The 16,654-nt window shown below is 56.2% G+C and overlaps 1 non-coding gene across 1 annotated transcript; it reads left to right on the top strand.

Moving 5' to 3' along the window:
- Window positions 1-15,860: 15,860 nt before the first annotated feature.
- Window positions 15,861-15,932, top strand: TRNAM-CAU. The gene has a single exon. It is a non-coding gene; the product is annotated as a tRNA-Met (tRNA).
- The last annotated feature ends 722 nt before the right edge of the window (window positions 15,933-16,654 follow it).

The following is a 16,654-nucleotide window of genomic DNA, read 5'->3' as shown; positions in this document are numbered from 1 at the left end:
TCTGTGTGTAGACTTGTTGGCATTTATCCCGGTCGGTGCTCCCTGACTATCGTGGGTGACGCTGCTGTGAACACCGATGCACAGAGAAGGCCTTCCTCTGCCCACCGAGATTTTCGTGAAGCCTGGCAGCACATTTGAAATCAGGATTGGACAACCTGCCGTTTCCTACTTCCTGAGGGCGGCTGCTGGGATTGCGAAGGGGGCCGGCAGACAGCCTCCGGTCAGAAGAGCGGACACCTTTCCAGAAGGAGCGAACCTAGAAACGGGCAGGTGCCAGGAGGCGACCCCGGTCCTCACACTCTGGGGACTCGAGGGGACCCACTGGAAGAGCCGTGCCAAAGGGGAGGGAGGAGGTGACGCCAATCTGATGACTATTTCCCCCACTTTAAAGGAAGTATTTTTCCATGTATGACAGTCTCAAGGGATCAAGTCTAAATCAACATCCTTTGTCATCCCCACAACCCCCCTCCGGCCACCAAAAGTACGTTTCTAAACGTTTGGTGGCATTCCTCCGTGAAACCATCTGGGGTGGCTTTTCTTTGTTGTGATGGTTTGGATTCCTGCTTCAGTATCTCAGCGGTTACGGGTCTGTTCACATGTTTGTTGCTTCATGTTTTCTATTTGGCCGATTGGATGTTTCTAGACATCCGTCCACTTAATCTAGCTTTACCCAGTATGCTTTTTCGGAGTACTTTTTCGGAGTACTCTCTTACAATTGCTTTTATTTCTATAAAATCTGTAATAATGTCCCCACTTTCACTTCTCATTTTCATCGTTTGCATCTCCTCTCTTTGTTTTCCTTAGTCAATGTAGCTAAACACTGGTCAGTTTTGTTGAAACTTTCAAAGAACCGACTTTCTGTTTCATCTATACTTTTAATTCTGTTGCCAGCCTCTCTTCCTGCTGGCCCGCCTTATCTGAGTGCCTGCCCTACGGATTTACGAATTGCTTACCCAGTCCCCGTAAATGGCATAAACCAAGTCCTTCCATAAACCTTCACCCCCGCCCCCCCCCGCCCCGCCACCCCTCCCAAAACGAATTCTCTTTTGTGTCTCTTTTCTTTTGGTCAATGGGTCTGTGAAGTTCATTCATGGACGTTGTAGATTATTCATTCTACGTTCTGCATTATGTATTTTTTCATGTGAACATGTCCACGTGACTACAGATGGGCACTTGGGAAGTTTCCAGTCTTGACTACCATGAACAGATGGCTGGGCGTGCTGGTGATTCTACCGGCTGGATTTACATCCCAGCATCTGCAAGGCAAGTATCGACCGTCAGGACATGGTATCGTTGATTACAAGGAATGAAAAGTCTGAGATCTAGGACAGGACACAATGAACGAAAGATCTCTTGAATTGAAAACGTTTCCAGGCCTGGATACCTTCTTCTAGTCTGACCACTTCACACACGTGGTGTTCTGGAATGTGGTGGTGAGCCCCTTCCCTCGACATTTGAAAGGTTCCCTGGCTTGGAAAATAAGGTCTTCGTCCCTAATCCTAAATTTTGCTTCCTAACGTCTCCATTTGGCCAGATAGAATCACGGTTTATCTTCAAACAGAGGAATCTTCTTGCCCCTCGCCGACTCCTTAAGCCACGTTGCTGGCACCCCGCGCCCCCATCCCAGCCACCTGCCCCAGTGGCTCTGAGTCTCCGGGTTGTTAGGGGGCCCCTGCGGTGCCAGCCCCCGGAAGCAGCCTCAGCAAAGGATGCCACCTGCGACACCCTGATGAGATGCTGGCCCGGACAGTCGTGTTCATCCTTTAACAGGTCTCCTTATCGGAAACAGTCTGAGCCCAACGAAAAGCGCCCACGTTTGGCTCTGACCACGGGTCTTACTCAGATGCTGAGTCCCCAGGGGCTGTCGCAGAGCCTCACAACGGGTGGGGGGGCCCGCACCCAGTGAGCCTTCCGACTTCAGTCACTCAGGAGGCCATCCCCCTTCAGGGACAGCTCGTCCCCTCCTGCCGATCTGTTGGTCTTAGCCTCACCCGAGCTGGGCGCTCCTTTGGAACAGGTGCCCCGTTCGTTTCCCTTAAGGGCCCCGGGAGGGACACCGCGTGTGACTGATGCACTCCCTTCCGGAGTTCCCTGGGTCTCAGCGGAATGGTGTGCTGCCTCTGCGGGATCGGAGCCAGGAGCAGCCAGGGGCGCAGAGAGCTGGGGCCGGGAGCCCAAGGCGCGCAGACCTGAGGGCTCAGTCGGGTGCCAGCTCCCCGCGGGGCTCCCGGCTTCCCACGAAGGCGAGGACGCGCGTTGGCCGTGTGGAGACATCTCGAGTGGAGGAGACGCAGGTACCCGGGGGTCTTCCTGGGGTTCCCGCCAGGACGCGGCTGAGGGACGGAGAGCCTCAGGGGCCTCTGCTGGACAAACCCTGCTGAGAACCGGAGCCTTCTTCCCCCCTTCCCCTCAACACGCCTGTGAAGGTTAATTGTTTGTGTCAGCGTGACTGGGCTCAGGGCTGCAGACAGGCTGCGAAACCATGATTGCCGGGTGTCCGGACTCCTCGGGAAGCCCCGTCACCCCAGACGGGCCCAAGGGGGTGGCGCCATGACAGGAGCCCCGGAGCAAACGAGGAAGGGAAGGCGCCAAACCTCCCGCCCCAAGTCCCGAATATCCCGTCCTCTAGTGAACAGCTGCTCCCAAGACAGAATCCTGAGCGCCTGGGAGGAAGAGCTGGCCACACTCTGGCTCGCTCGGTGGGTGGGCGCGTGCGGCCTACACCCTCTCTCTCCCTCCCCTGCGTCACCACCCGCCGTGCTGTGGGTTGTGTGTCTGACCTTGAGTCCTTTCTCGTGATGAGGCCAAGAGCGTTCAGTGACACCTTTGGGACGGAAGGGGTCAGGGCCCCGGGCCCCGGGTCTCCCCAGTTCACCAAATGCACAAGGAGGGTCAGAAGTGGATTGAACCTCAGGACACGTAGCGGGTCGGTGTCCGGAGAGCTGGGGAACCGGCGGGTGTGGGGGGGGGGGAGGTGCAGCACATTTGTTGTCAGAAGTAGACAACAATCGCGGGGAGAAACCACTCAAAGCTGTTGCGGAGCCCAGGGCCCAGGACCGGGAGAGGCCTGGCCGCCATGGGGGAGCCTTCATGTCCACAGTAGACAGCGTTTGCTGGGAGGTACCGAGCGGGACTTCTCTAGCCGCTTGGGATTAGGGACGGGGGTTCTATCCCAAAGCAAGACTTATTCAAGTCTCCACATTCCGAAAAGAGCCACCAAAAATGAGGCCATTGCCTCCCTCAGTGGAGCAGGATATCCCCGGACAGAGAGTAGAGCCGTGACAGCGAGGCTTTTTTTTTTTTTTTTTTTTTTTTTTTTCCAGGAAGCAACTTAATTCCTTCTGACACCGCTCAGTTGGGTTGGCACTCGAGGAACTGTCCTGTAGGGGGAGGCCTTTACTCAATTAGTAAAAGTATCAATCCGCACCCACAGGCGTTGGAATTCCTTTGACCTTGGCAGATGAGGGAAACCTAATCGTTAGTCTTTCCTGGATAGTCTCTGGTTCCTTGATGGTCTGGGGGAGCAAGTCCGTGGTTGGAAGGATTGTTTCTAAGACACTTTACAGGCTGTTACTACTCGCAGAACTGTCCTTGACGCCTTTTTTTTTTTTTAGTAAACATCCTTTGGGCCATTTGATAAGTTTTGTCCCTCCCTAAATGAAAAGCCTGATGCCGTGTTTTAATGATCTTTTAGCTCTGTGAGCCCGGTAATAGTAAATGCCCCGCTCTGTTTGCAACCATTCCAAGGGCTGGAGTCAGACCCCAGTTTATTTTTTCGAGGTGGGGGGGAGAGTAGGTGGGATTGAGTCTCATTTAATCATTGATATAGCAGGCAAACTATTTTCCTGAGCCCTGGTATCTACAGCCTACACTATCCAGTAATTTCCAAACGCGCACACAATTGTTCATTTGTTCTGGAGTCAGTAGTGTGTAGTCTCTAATTCAGTTACAATGTGCCTTCCTAGCAAGGGAGGAAGGCCGTCTGGTTTCACCAAAAAAGAAGGAGCAGAAATTAGTTTTCCCCATAGGTATCCCAGGGGCTGAGAGAAAAACTTAGGTGTAAGTTTTCCGGAGATGCCTCTAGCTGTTCTCCTGCGTGTGGATGGTTGGCCTGGAGCGGAAAGGAGGACAGAGAAGGTAGCTCCTGCGTCAAGAAGGACCTCAACCAGTTTTCCTTCCATGTTGAGAGTCACTCGAGGCTCTGGGTTTCTGATGGACAGTTGGTTTAGGGGAGCCACCGTGAAGAGCCCCAGGCCCCGGTCAGTCCCTCCCAGGGACACTGGTTTTCTGAGCCCTCATAGAGAGAGGCCCCGAGGGCCTTCAGATCTCCAGCGGTTGTCTCCGCGCAAAGGGCCTGGCTTATGGGGTTTTCATTTTGGCTGTCCCCTCTGAGGACAGTCTCACTTCAGTGCTCTGAATGGCCGTATAAATGGCACTTGGTGCCAGGACCTCGGGAAGTCCGGTCTGACCTAGTACGTTAGGCCACCACTAAGGCCTCGGATTCTTTTTTTTTTTTTAAGCCTCCTTTTCTGTTTTTTTTTTTTAATTTATTTTTATTTTTTTATTCTTCTCTTGATCTTGGTTGTAATATACCCAGTTGGCAGCTCGTAAGAGCTCCTCCAGGCTCCCTTCCAGACCAACAGTCAGGTTTTACAGTTTTCTCTGAATATCTGGGGCCGATCGAGTGACAAATTGGTCTTTTAGGATTGTCTCAGCCTCAGGGGTGTCAGAGGAGATAGGTCAGTGTCATCAGCCTCACAGACCGTAGATTTGGGGCGAGTGGTGGCTCAGAGGTGCACCTGCACGGAAGTTGTGCAAGCCAGTCCTTGTGAGCCCGAGAAGCAGCACCCACAACAGGCAGAGGCCTTGGGCAGCGGCCAGTCATGTGAGGAGACAAAGGTCTCTTTCCCTCCTTTGCTCCCCAGTCAATGGATGAGCCAGGCCTGGCAGTGGAGAGGGGACGTCTGACCCTGCGTCTGACCCTGCACCCTCCTGCGTCCTCGGGAGACAGAGCACCTGCCCCCTCCGTCTATCCGCCATCTTCCTTACTTCCCTCTCCTCCCCACCCCCAGCCCTACAATGGGGACACTGAAATAAATGTGTCCTCAAACTTATGGAATTGGCCCACAGGATGGAAAGAGAGGTTTAACAAGACCAGTCTGAAGGCAGCGGTTGGAGGAAAATTAAGTCGTCTCATGTTGCAATGTCATGGGGTTGAGACTCCTCGTGGCTTTGTGGGCCATCACCCTGCCGAGGACATGACCCCTGGGCACGGTCTGAGACGCATGCCGTCTTCACGAGGAGAGGGACCTGGGTGTGGGGGATGCAGAGATGGAACCCGCGTCCCCCCCTGGCTGCACCTGACCGTGGTCCTGGCCGTGCAGCGGGAGTAAAGTCCGTGCTGTCTCTGGTCCTGCCCTGAAGAGGCGCTTCCTTCAGATCCTGATCACTGGGAAGAGTTTTCGAAGGAGGACAAAGCTTATTAACACAGCAGCGCACCCTCCTCCAACCAAGGCGTGAAAACAAGACCCGAGGCCCAGGAAGCGAAAAGCACAGGCAACTACAGTCATTTCTCAGGACCCGGTGTGGGCGCCTCGCCCCTGAGGACGCTACCCCGGATCGGTCCAGCCGGCAGAGGCCCGTGGCGCTGTGTCTGCCCTGCGGCTCAAGCTGATGCTGGTGTTTGTGTCTCTCGCAGGGGTGGAGGCTCCTTGAGGACAGACCCGTGCTTCCTGCCACCCCGCTGCTTGTGGAGGGCCAGCATATTGTGGGGGCCCGCAAAGAATTGGGGATTGCAGGGGAGAGGCAACCTCTTACCCCCAGTGAAAGGACTGAGGGTCCCTGAATCCTCAGGTTCCACGGTGGTTCACACCCTCCCTGGAACTTAGCATAAGGCCTATCAGCAGTCAAGGACCCTCTCGGCTGGTCCTGTGGGGCCCCTCTGGGTCCTGGGGCCCACATCAGTTTCAGGAGGCCCAACGTCCACTTCCGGTGAAGGGGTCTTACATTGGGCTGCTCTCGTAGGCCTGGCCCATTTCCTTGAACAGTCTTGACCATCAACACCCTCCCTCTGTGCCCTTTGCCCTGGGAACCTACTGAATCCAGATGGAAATCATAAATTAAGTTATTCCTAAACAATGTAGATGGGCAGACACGTACTGCTCAGAAACCACTCAGGGCCTCATGACGATTCATTCACTGGGTTCATTAATTCCGTAGTGTTGCCAAAGGTCACTACCATGGAGGCAGAAATGGCTGACGACCACCCATGCCAGGCACGTATCTGATCAAACAGAAGCATTTCAAAGCCAATTGGAGGACCTCCTGTTTCCCATCCAGCATATGAGGAGTTTACAAGTTGCCGGTCTTATCCTCATAGCGAGAAAAACACGAAACAGACTGAAAATTTGCAAATCTTCTTCCAGTCTTCACAGAACAGAGCTCAGCAGGGCAAACCACCGCCTCCCAAACTGGAGCGACAGGCGGACTGGAGGCTCGAAGCTCACGGTACCGGAGGCCGGGAGGAGAAACCGTGGCTGGAGCGCCGCACAGGGGGAAGCTCGGCCGAGGAATGGAACCTCCTGCAGACAAGCGTGCAGTTACAAACTCGAGGGGGTCCCGTCTCCGGGAAGGCCCCGCCCTTTCGCAGAGTTCACCTCTGGGAGCCCTACCAGGTTCTGGAGGAAAATCCCCCCACGCCTCCTCAAGGGGAGGAGAACCGTAGCCATTCAAAAATACCCTCATTCTCTTGTCCCCAACAAGGCCCGAGCACAGGGGACCGAGCCAGACAGACCTGGGGGGTGAGCGACACCCAGCTCCCAGCCCTCTCCGGCCTCTTCTGCTCACCTAAGGGGGGGAGGGGATAACACGGAGGAAGGTCACAGCCCAAGGCCCAGGTTCACCGACAGACAGAGGGGCCTAGGCACAGAATGCTTCCGTCCCCTCACATGGTGAATTACCAGGGAAAGAACTGCACATCTCAGACCTTATGTAAGAAGTCTCTGAGGACAGCCACGACGTGTCTGATTTTCTCCTTCTCATTCCCCCCTCTTGATTCTCAAGCGGACTTAGAGAACATCAAAGTTTTATATTAGCAGTGAAGGGAGTCCTGGCATTGTAACAGGAAGGTGGCGACCCCTCTGGTACTTCTGCTGAGTGGGGGCGCAGAGGTTGTGCAGTCAGGGGTCCCCCCTCCCCCGTCGTCCAAGGGGCTGTAATCGTAGTTAGGGCTTCTGATTCCCGCCACCGTCTGAAGCCTTACTGTCTCTACACAAGAGGAAACAAAGTGGGTTATCACATTGAGAACACAGGGGCCAAACAGGAGGGCTATCAAAAGCGTTAGGAGGGGGTCAACTAAGGGCAGAATCCAAGGGCCCCGTTTCCGTACGTCATTCCAGAACCCCCAGGATTCTGACAGCTCTCGCCTTCTGTCCGAGACCCCTTCCTTCAGCTGTTGGACCGTATTTCTGACTATTCCTCATTGGTTTGCATAGAAGCAACCTTCCTCGTTTAGGAAGAGGCGTATTTCCCCCCTTCTCAGCCCCGGACAGGTCGAACCGTCTTCTATTTTGCCATACCCCTGCTGCTAAGGAGTCCACCAGGGACTTTGCAACCTGTTCTACGTCATCTGTCGGATCTTGGGGTAGGTTTTGGTGAAAGGAAATCGATGAGGCTACTCCCCCAACTCCAGTACTTACTCCGGCAGTGAGTTCCAACCCAATTAGTAGAGGCATAGCTTGGATAGCTCGGTTAGACCGGGTATGTGCAGCCCAGGGAACGGTAAGAGATTGGTTGTCGGGGAGAATACTCGCTTGGGGGGTTAGGAGTGCAAAGGCGCAAATTCCCATCTGGCCAGCAGGCAGGCACAAATCAGCATTAGTTCCACAAACAAAGAATATTCCTGCGGGGGGAAGGCACCAGGGTGACTCTTGGTTTTTACCTGTTTGATTGTATATCTCAGTTTGGATGCATTGGTTGTTAGTGAAGTTACCTATGGGGGTTGTTCCCCGTGGGTCCCTAAGACATAAGGAGGTCCGCCCTATTAGTTTTATACCAGTAACCACGGGCCCTCTTGTGACGGTTATGTTGTCTGTTGACATGTTGTGAGGGACAGCATATTGGCTACATTACCTGGGACTGGGGTGGCCTCATAACGTAAGGGGGTTAGAGAGAGGCAAAGCCAACGGTCCTTGGCTAACTTAGGGTTAGAGGAGTTGAGAAGGCGATGGGTTCAATTTAGAATCTGGGTGTAGGAGTTAGAGTCACAAGGCCCATTGCGTCTGATTTCTGGAAGTTTGGGTCTTCCTGGGTAGACTTCCAGAAATCTGCTTCACGAAATTTTGTACCGCCTGTCGGGTTGCCTTCGTATGGGCCTGGTCTTAGACGCCCCCTCCGTCAGACAACCCAAAGTGGATTTGTTGTGTCCGGCAGACATATCCGTCTGGGAGTCCGTGGCATGATGCTCCCTGCCAAAGCCGTCTTGCTTAGTTTTTCTTTTTCCTTGCCAGTAAGTTTTTCCATCGTGGGAACAGGGTGGGGCCGAGTGATAACTCTCCGTGTTGCTGTGTGTACGTGATGAACGCCCTGTGTGTAGATCCCCGTCCCGTGAGTTGTTTTAAAGGATTCAGGGCAGTGGACGCGGAGGGGGAGTTCGTGTAATGGGTCTTGAAACAGTCATCGTTACGCTGCGGAGGGCCGTCGCTTCTGACGAGAGAACTCAGCATTAACGGTAGGAGAAATTTCCTTTTGTTAGGGCAGGTTCCCGACAGTTCCTTATTCCGGGTGGGGGATGGCGATAGGTGAGGAGTATAAGGAGGCAAGTGGCTAACAGGAGGGGAAGGTTTAAGTAAGGAGGCAAGGTTCGGTGCCAGGATTCCGTCTAACCGCTCGTAGACCAAAGAGCTTCTGGCGTGACTGGAGCCGGGCTGTGCTGTCCTCCTAAGGGTGAGCCGAGAAGACTGTTCTGGTTGAGGGTTACCTTCCGATGTGTCCAGTCCTCTCCTGGCAGGTGGACCAGCTTCACCCGGGAGGGGTGGATCCAGGTGGTTTGACCCGCTACCTCAAGTGCTGTGGGGGCGGTTAGCATGACTGAGTAGGGCCCTTTCCAGGTAGGCCTGAGGGGTTCCCTTTTCTGGTCTTGGATCCCTACTTGGTCCCCTGGTTTGTAAGGGTGAACAGTTATTCCCAGGGAAATGGGTATCCTCTCCGTGACCCATTTGTGCATCCCAAGAACCATTTGTCCTAGCCCTTGCAATTGTTTATGGACCTCTAAGTTTCCCCATTCCTTGATGTCCCCTTGGAGATTAATCAAGGGGGGTGGTCTCCCGTACAGTATCCCGAAGGGGGAGAATCCTACTTTTGCTGAGGAGTGCAGCGTACTTGCGGCAGGCCCAGGGGCGGTAGTTCAGCCCAGGGCAGACTAGTTTCTTGACCGAGTTCTGCCGGAGCTCATTCGAGGGCCCGGTTCACACGTTCCACTTTCCCTGAACTCTGGGGCCGGCAGGCCGCATGTAAATCCCACAGGATACCCGGGTCCTGGCTACTTGTTGCGCTGCCTCAGCCAAGAAAGCCGGACGTCGTCTGAGCCTATGGTTAAGGGCGTTCCGTGTCTGGGAATGATATCCCTTAGCGGGGCCTTGGTTACCCCTCTTGCGTGTTCGGTGCGTGTGGGGGAGGCCTCCGCCCAGCCCGGGAACGTGTAGATGAATACCGGGAGGTATTTGTATCCTCCCCTGGGTCTACCTCCAAATCCTCGAAGGGTGCCTGACCACAGCGTTGGGTTCCCATGGGCCCGGTGGGGCTTTGTTTGGCGCTGTTTTGCGCACCGAGGAGGCAGTGTTGAGAGGCCGAGGCACGGACGGACGGGAGCCGAGCGATTACATAGTAACGGCTCCGAAAGGTCCCAGAGGCAGGTTTTCCCAGATGGGTGAGCTCAGGCTGTCGGAGAACCACCAGGCCGGCTAGCGGCTCCGGTACGGAGACTCTTTGGTCTGGAAGCACCCTCCATCCTTCTGTCTGGCCTCCTGTTCCCTGCTGTGCCCCTTTTGTCTCTTGGATCGTGTACCTCGGGGCGGTTGGCAGTTCCAGGGCCAGCGTGACTTTTGGGGGCGCTGTTCGTCCTCCCGCTGCTTGTTGAGCTGCGGCGTCTGCCCGGCAGCTACCTTCTGACACTGAGTCAGTCCTTTCCTCTTTGGTGTCCCTTGCAGTGGGTGACTGCTACTTCCCTGGGTTCTCAGACTGCCCTTAATAGTTGTGGGATTTCTTCCTGCGTTTTGATTTCGCTTCCTCCTGCCGCCCAAGTCCTCTCTCCTTGTATAGGGCCCCGCGTGCGCGTGGAGCGGCGGAGGCGTGGCGCGAGTCAGTGTCTGTGTCGGCCCTTTTGTCCTTCCCGAGTTCTCGTGCTCTGAGGAGGGCCCACAGCTCCGCTCTTTGGGCCGACCGTCCTGGCGGAAGGGCCTTTGTTTCTACGACCTCACAATCGGAGACTAGCGCGGAGACTAGCCAGACGGTGTGTCTGGCCCTCGTTCGTGAAGCTGCCGCCATCGGTGCGCAGGATGAGGTCAGGATTGTGTAAGGGCCTGATAGGTCGGCTCGGCTAGAACAGATTTCGTCCAGTGCCTCCGGACAATCATGCCCTGCGGGCAAGAAAGAGGAGGGGTTTAGGGTTTTTCCGGCTTCCGGTCTTACTCGTCGGTTCTCACTTAGCCCTCCCTGGTACCGGGTCACCCGAGCGCACGGTGGCCAGTGTTGCCCGCCGGCAGCCATGAAGGAAATAACAGAATGGGAAACCTAACGTTTAGGTTTGGTCGCCACGGGCATTTGTCCGCATCCTTGATTAGAAGTGCGGTGGCTCCCAGTGCCCTCAGACAGGGTGGCCGTCCTGCAGCAACTGAGTCATTATGCTTTGAAAGGTATGCCACCGGTCTTCACCAAGGCCTAAATCGCTGGGTGAGAACCCCCAGGGCCTCCCCATTCTTCTCATGTAGGAACAGGTTTGAATGTCGCGATACATCTGGGAGCCCCAAGGCCGGTGCCTCTGTGAGTTTTGTTTGTACGGTGGCGAAGGCCTTTTCTTTTCCCTGTCGTGTCTCGTGTGGCGGCCTGGCCAACTCAGAACCCTGGCATCCATATCTGACAGAATCCTGCCGCTCCCGGGAACTCTCGGACCTGCCGGCGGGTAGGGGGAGCCGGGGTGGCACAGGCTGCCTGTTTCCTTTCCGCTCCCGGCATCCGTTGGCCTTGGGTGATTTTGAAGTCCAGATATTTAACTTTCCTGTCGGCAGATCCGTGCCTTTTTCTTTGACACCCGGTATCCCGCCTCTGCCAGTAGCCTGAGTGGGGACCTGGTTCCCTCCCAGCATTGGGTCCGCGTGGGACTGGTCGGCAGGAGATCGTCCACGTTGGAGGAGGACACGTCCTAGGTCCTGTTCCGGAAACCTGGCTAAGTCAGATGCCAGCGCCCCACTGAATAAGATGGGTGGATTTTTGAAGGCTTGCAGCAGTCTAGTCCAAGGGAATTGCCCCTTTGCCCCCGTGGCAGGGTTTTTGCTCAAAGGCAAATAAGGGTTGACGATTAGGCGCCAACTGGAGACAGAAGGCATCTTTTAAACCGAGGCCTGTGAACCATCCTGCTCCCAAGGGTGTGAGTCCTAGTAGAGCGTATGGGTTAGGCAGCGCTGAATGCGGCATGATGACTGCTTCATTAATGGCTCTTGGGTCCTGTACAGGATGGTAATCATTTGTCCCAGGCTTTTTTATGGGCAGCAGAGGAGTATTCTACGGGGACTGACATCACTTCAGAAATCCCCATCTGAGTAGCCTGTCCAAGTGTGTCCGGATCCCCAGGCGTGCCTCCCGTGGGACCCCATCTTGGTGTATTTTGACAGGTCGGGCCCCAGGCCTTAGGTCAATTAGTATCAGGGGGTGGTTTTTTGGCAGACCAGGGCGGTTCCTTCTGCCCAAACTGAAGGGAGTTCGGCTTCTAGCTCGGGGGCCGCTGTTGGCTCACCGGGAGGGCAAGTATATAATCTCTGTTCCTCTTCCCGTGGATTCATCAGGGACAAAACCATGGGTTGGGCCTCTTTGTTTAGGTGCGTTGCGTCTGTCCATCCGAGGTGAAGGCTATTTCTGCTCTCAACTTGGCCAGGAGGTCTCATCTAACAGTGACAGCGGGCGGTCGTGTAGATACAGGAATTCATGAACCTCCTGGTGACCCCCAGCCGGCACTGTTGGGGACCGCGCAATGGCCTTCGGGTTTGCGGCCCAGTGGCTCCTACGATGGTGACTTGTGACCCGACAGAGGTGCCACCTGTGTGTCACCAGAGTGCTCGGCGCCGGTGTCGACCATGAAGTCTATTGTCTGGCCCTCTACCTTCGTTTTGACCACGGGCTCGTGGGGGCCCAGCTGGAGAGAGCCTGGTCGTTCCTAATCAGAGTCCACTCGTGCCCGTCCGATCAGGTCGGCCTCGGGTGGTTCCGGCTGGCAGCTGGGTGGGGAAGTTTTCGTTTTTCCCTTTTGGCGGTTGGGACGTTCATTTTTCCAGGGTCCACATTCCTTGCAGTAGGCACACTGATCCTGTGTCAGTGGCGCCCTTCTCTTTTGTTCTTGGATTCCTCAGGGTGTCCGTGGGGGCCCGTCCGGCGGGGGTGGCGCCCCAAGGCCGCGGCCAGGAGAGCTGCCGGTTGTTCCATTCTTCGGTCCGCCTCCTTTCTGGCAGCTTGGTCCCGATTTACAAAAACCCTGTTGGCGATTTCCAATAGTTTGGTGGCGTTCTTTCCAGTGAATCCTTCCCGGTTTTGGGGCTTCTGTCTAATGTCACACTGGGCCTGTCCCACGAAGGCAGCAATGACCATGTGCTGGTTTTGGGGAGCTTCTGGGCCGAATGGAGAGTAAACTCTGTAGGTCTCACATAATCTGTCATAGAAGTCAGCTGGACTCTCTTCTGGCTTTTGTAGGACCTCGGATACTTTTGCCATGCGGGTGGGCTTTCTGGCCCCCGCTTTTACCCCTTGGAGGAAGGTGAGTTGGTATCTCTGTAACCGGGCCCTTCCCTCCTCCGAATCGGGGTCCCGGCGGGGCTCCTCGTCGGGCACAGCCTCCCGTGCCCAAGCCTCAACATCTAGTTGTCCATCTGGTGCCTGGGTCTGCAGCCATTTTCTGGCTTCAATGACAATTCGTGGGCGCTCTTCTGTGTTGAAAAGGGTGAGCAGAGGCTGCTTACTGTCGACCCAGGCAGGACAGGGGGTCTGGACCAGGGACTCTAGGAGTTCTGTCGTCACCTGTGGTCTCTCAGATCGGGCGGGTGTGGTGTTTGCAGTTGAGGAGGTCAGTAGTGGAGAACGGTCGGTAGCAGAAAGCCGATCCTCCCTCTTTTGGGGTCTTAACGGGACCTCTATTCTCTGTGGACCCCTTGTTTCCTGTAACAGCAACTGCATTGCCATTGGGGGTCCTGGACCTTGAGCCACAGACCCAAGCACCGGTTCGGGTGACCCTGGGAGGGGTGGGCTAGCCGCTGGTGGAGGCGAAACCGACGGAGGTGGTCTGTCGGGCAGGTGAGGTTCCCCTCTCTTGAGTGGTGGGGCATAGAGGGCATATGGTGGTGGAAATGGAAGGGCTTCTGAATTTTCTGGGAGGATGGGGGGGCGTGTTTTCCTGCCGTGAGGTCTTCTTCTCGGCCTGTGCCACCAAGACCCTACATTGTCCCTTACTATTAATGCAGAACCGGACCCAAGGAGGCTGGACTTGGGCTGTTTCCAGCCACTGATCAATGTATGGGAATTGATCCGAGGGGCCAGGGTCTCCAGTAACTACTTTATAAACAGCTCGGACCGTGGGGACATCTAGGGTGCCCTCAGAGGCCAGCCTGCACCGAACGTGGGCCATCCTAATTCACAGACCGTGCAGAATTTCCTAGGGATCAGTCTTATCCCATAGTCTCCCAAGAACGCCTTGTTGATCATGCAGTCCAGTATAGTCGGCTTTGAGGAGCCCGCTCCCAGGATGGTCTCCGGGGAGGCGATCTGGACCCTCCCAGGTACAGTGTCACAAGACGGGAGGATACTGTCCCTTTGTCCGCCTGGCTGCTCCCCTCGCTGGGATTTGGGTGCCTCTTAGCTTTGGCAGGTCAGTATTTTGGATCAGGTGTGTCGGGAGGGACAGCGTCCCCTGGGCCCTGATGCTGCCTTCAGCCGGAGGAAATGGAAAGAGGTCTCCAGGGAACCACGGGTTAGGACTCATTCAGTCTCTGTGGCCAGCGTGGGGGAAATGTTTAAAGCGTTGAGAGAAAAAACTCCGGGTGTGGGATTCCGTATGCAGTGAAACTATCCTCCGGAGTGAAGAAGGGATTTCTCCCGCAAGCAGAAGTAGAAGGAATCCCGTGTCACAGACGGGCCTTGCGAGAAATGTTAAAAAGAAGTAAGGCAGAGAGAAGGCGAACGAGTAGGTGAGGAAACTGAAATCAAGGTAGACTGAGGGAGGCTGTGTTCCGGTGCCCGTGGGCACCCTCTGGGGCTCTGGAGGCTTGGGTGGGGGTGGGGGCAGGGAGAGGTCCAGTGACCGCGTGGGCCTCAGGGAACGGGGCTGGGGAGGAAGACCAGAGGCTTCCTCCCCAGAGGCTAAGGGCCCAGACTGCAAATCTTGTGGGCCCGGTCCTGTGCTGGGGGCACGGATCTGTTTTGCCGGGATCCACGTCGCGCGCATCAGTCGGTCACCTTCCTCCTCTGCAGCGTCTTCCTCACCTCGGTCTAGCTGCCCAGTGGCTCAGCCTGCCTCCGAGAGAAGGAAAGACTCCGATGCAGTGGCTGGAATGAAGGCTGGCGGAACAGGCCGCTGTGGCGTAAGGATTGTTTTGAGCTGAAGGCAGTGGAGAAGCCGCAGATACAAGAGGCTCTCTGCACGCCCCCCCCCCCGCTCTGCCCCCCCCCCCCCGCGGTCCACCCCCATGTGCCTAAAAGCCGGGCGGAAGTTCACAAAGTTGTCCGTCTTCCCCTCCGTGCTGGGAAACACAAAAGGTGTCGACCCTTGTCAGGGAGAAGGCACGGACAGAGCTGTGTCCCAAACGTCCGCTGGCTTATCGTGCGCGACCCGGTCACCTCCCCTGCCGCCCCTCCCCCCCCCCCCCCAACTCTTTCCTCGCGTCTTCAGCGGCGGGTGGGATTGGGATTTGGGCGGAGCTCCTCGTCCTGCGGGTACGCGTGAGGCGTGCACGTTAGTAAACGATTTCTTTTGCGCTGCTGTTGTTACTGAGTTACTGAGACCGGAGGGCGGGAGAGAGAATTACTTGTCCTCGCCGACAAGGGTGATGGCCCCCACGCCCTGCGCGTCCCGGAGCCGGGAAAGCAGTTTCCGAGAGGCCGGCGCGGGATCTGGTGCCACACGCAGCGCGAGGACAGCCGCGCAGGGGCCGCGGGAACCGGGCGCAGGGGACACCCGTTGCGGCCACCACCGCGCAAGCCGGCAGGAGCCGGGCGCAGGGACAGCGGCCACCACCGCGCGGGCAGCGGGAGCGGGGCGCAGGGCGCAGGGGGGTACCCGGCTCACCCCGGTTGCCAGGCGAAGGGGCGGCGCGCGGGCGGGGCGGTCGGCCCGGCGTCTGTGTGCCTTCCTCCCCCCGCCAGCGGGCGGCCGAGCCCAGAGCAGCTCCCGGGTGCGCGTCCGCGCTCCCGCTGCCGAGCGAGCCGCTCGGGCCGCCGCGCCACCTGCTTCCCGGAGAAGGCGGCCCGGCAGCGACCGAGGCGGGAGCGGGGGGGGGGGGGGTGGGAGGGGGGGGGGGGGGGACAGGGGCGGGAGAGGCGAGGGGCAGCCCGGCGAAGGGGCTGCTCCTTCACGTGATAAAACATAAGAGCCGGGACGTCTCCCGCGGAGCAGAGTGGCGCAGCGGAAGCGTGCTGGGCCCATAACCCAGAGGTCGATGGATCGAAACCATCCTCTGCTAACTGGACCTTTTGGTGGAAAATGTGCATTCGGGCTCATAGTAGTCACCTCTGACATAGGACCTGATTTCTAGAAACGTGTGGGTATGTTCATCCTTTCTCCTTCAAATGATAGCATGACTCTCTCATGCTCGTTTCAGAGCAGAGGCAAATCTTACTCGAGGAGGGAGAAGGGGAAGGTGACAGGTGCCGAGCTTCCTTCCGGCAGGCGGTCAGCGCACCTTGAGGGCGCATGTGACCGTTGTCGTGCAGTTTTCTTACGCCTCAAGGACAAGCATTACTTACTTTTGCCCAGGCCGCTGGTTACTGCAAACCTGCCTTTTTACTTGGGTGGGGTTTTCCGCTTCTTTCACTCGCGTGTCTATTCCTGCGCACGATTTTATGACACTCATTTCGAGTCCATCGTAATGGGCTGCAAATTCTTCTCTGAAGCAATGTTATGTGCCGGAACCGGGAAGGTGTCTTTTATAGCCTCTCCTTGTCCATACGTGCGCCAAGTAGATTCACGGGAACGTTGGGAGAAACACAAGAAGCAAAGTTAGGTGTGAAATGGTAGAAAACACTGGAATCCACTAGCATAAAACATTCCAAATGGACACCGAATTCCATGGACAAACGAGGAAGCAAAAGAGTCCTTCTGACACATTTGCAGAAGACAAATTTTACAAAGAAAATTGCTAATCGAAATACTTTTTAATGTGTGCCCGGGTTGTGACGAGGGGAC

This window comes from Panthera tigris, chromosome B2 (assembly GCF_018350195.1).
Source record: "Panthera tigris isolate Pti1 chromosome B2, P.tigris_Pti1_mat1.1, whole genome shotgun sequence".
NCBI lineage: Eukaryota > Metazoa > Chordata > Mammalia > Carnivora > Felidae > Panthera > Panthera tigris.
This window is presented reverse-complemented; position numbering and strand designations above follow the sequence as displayed.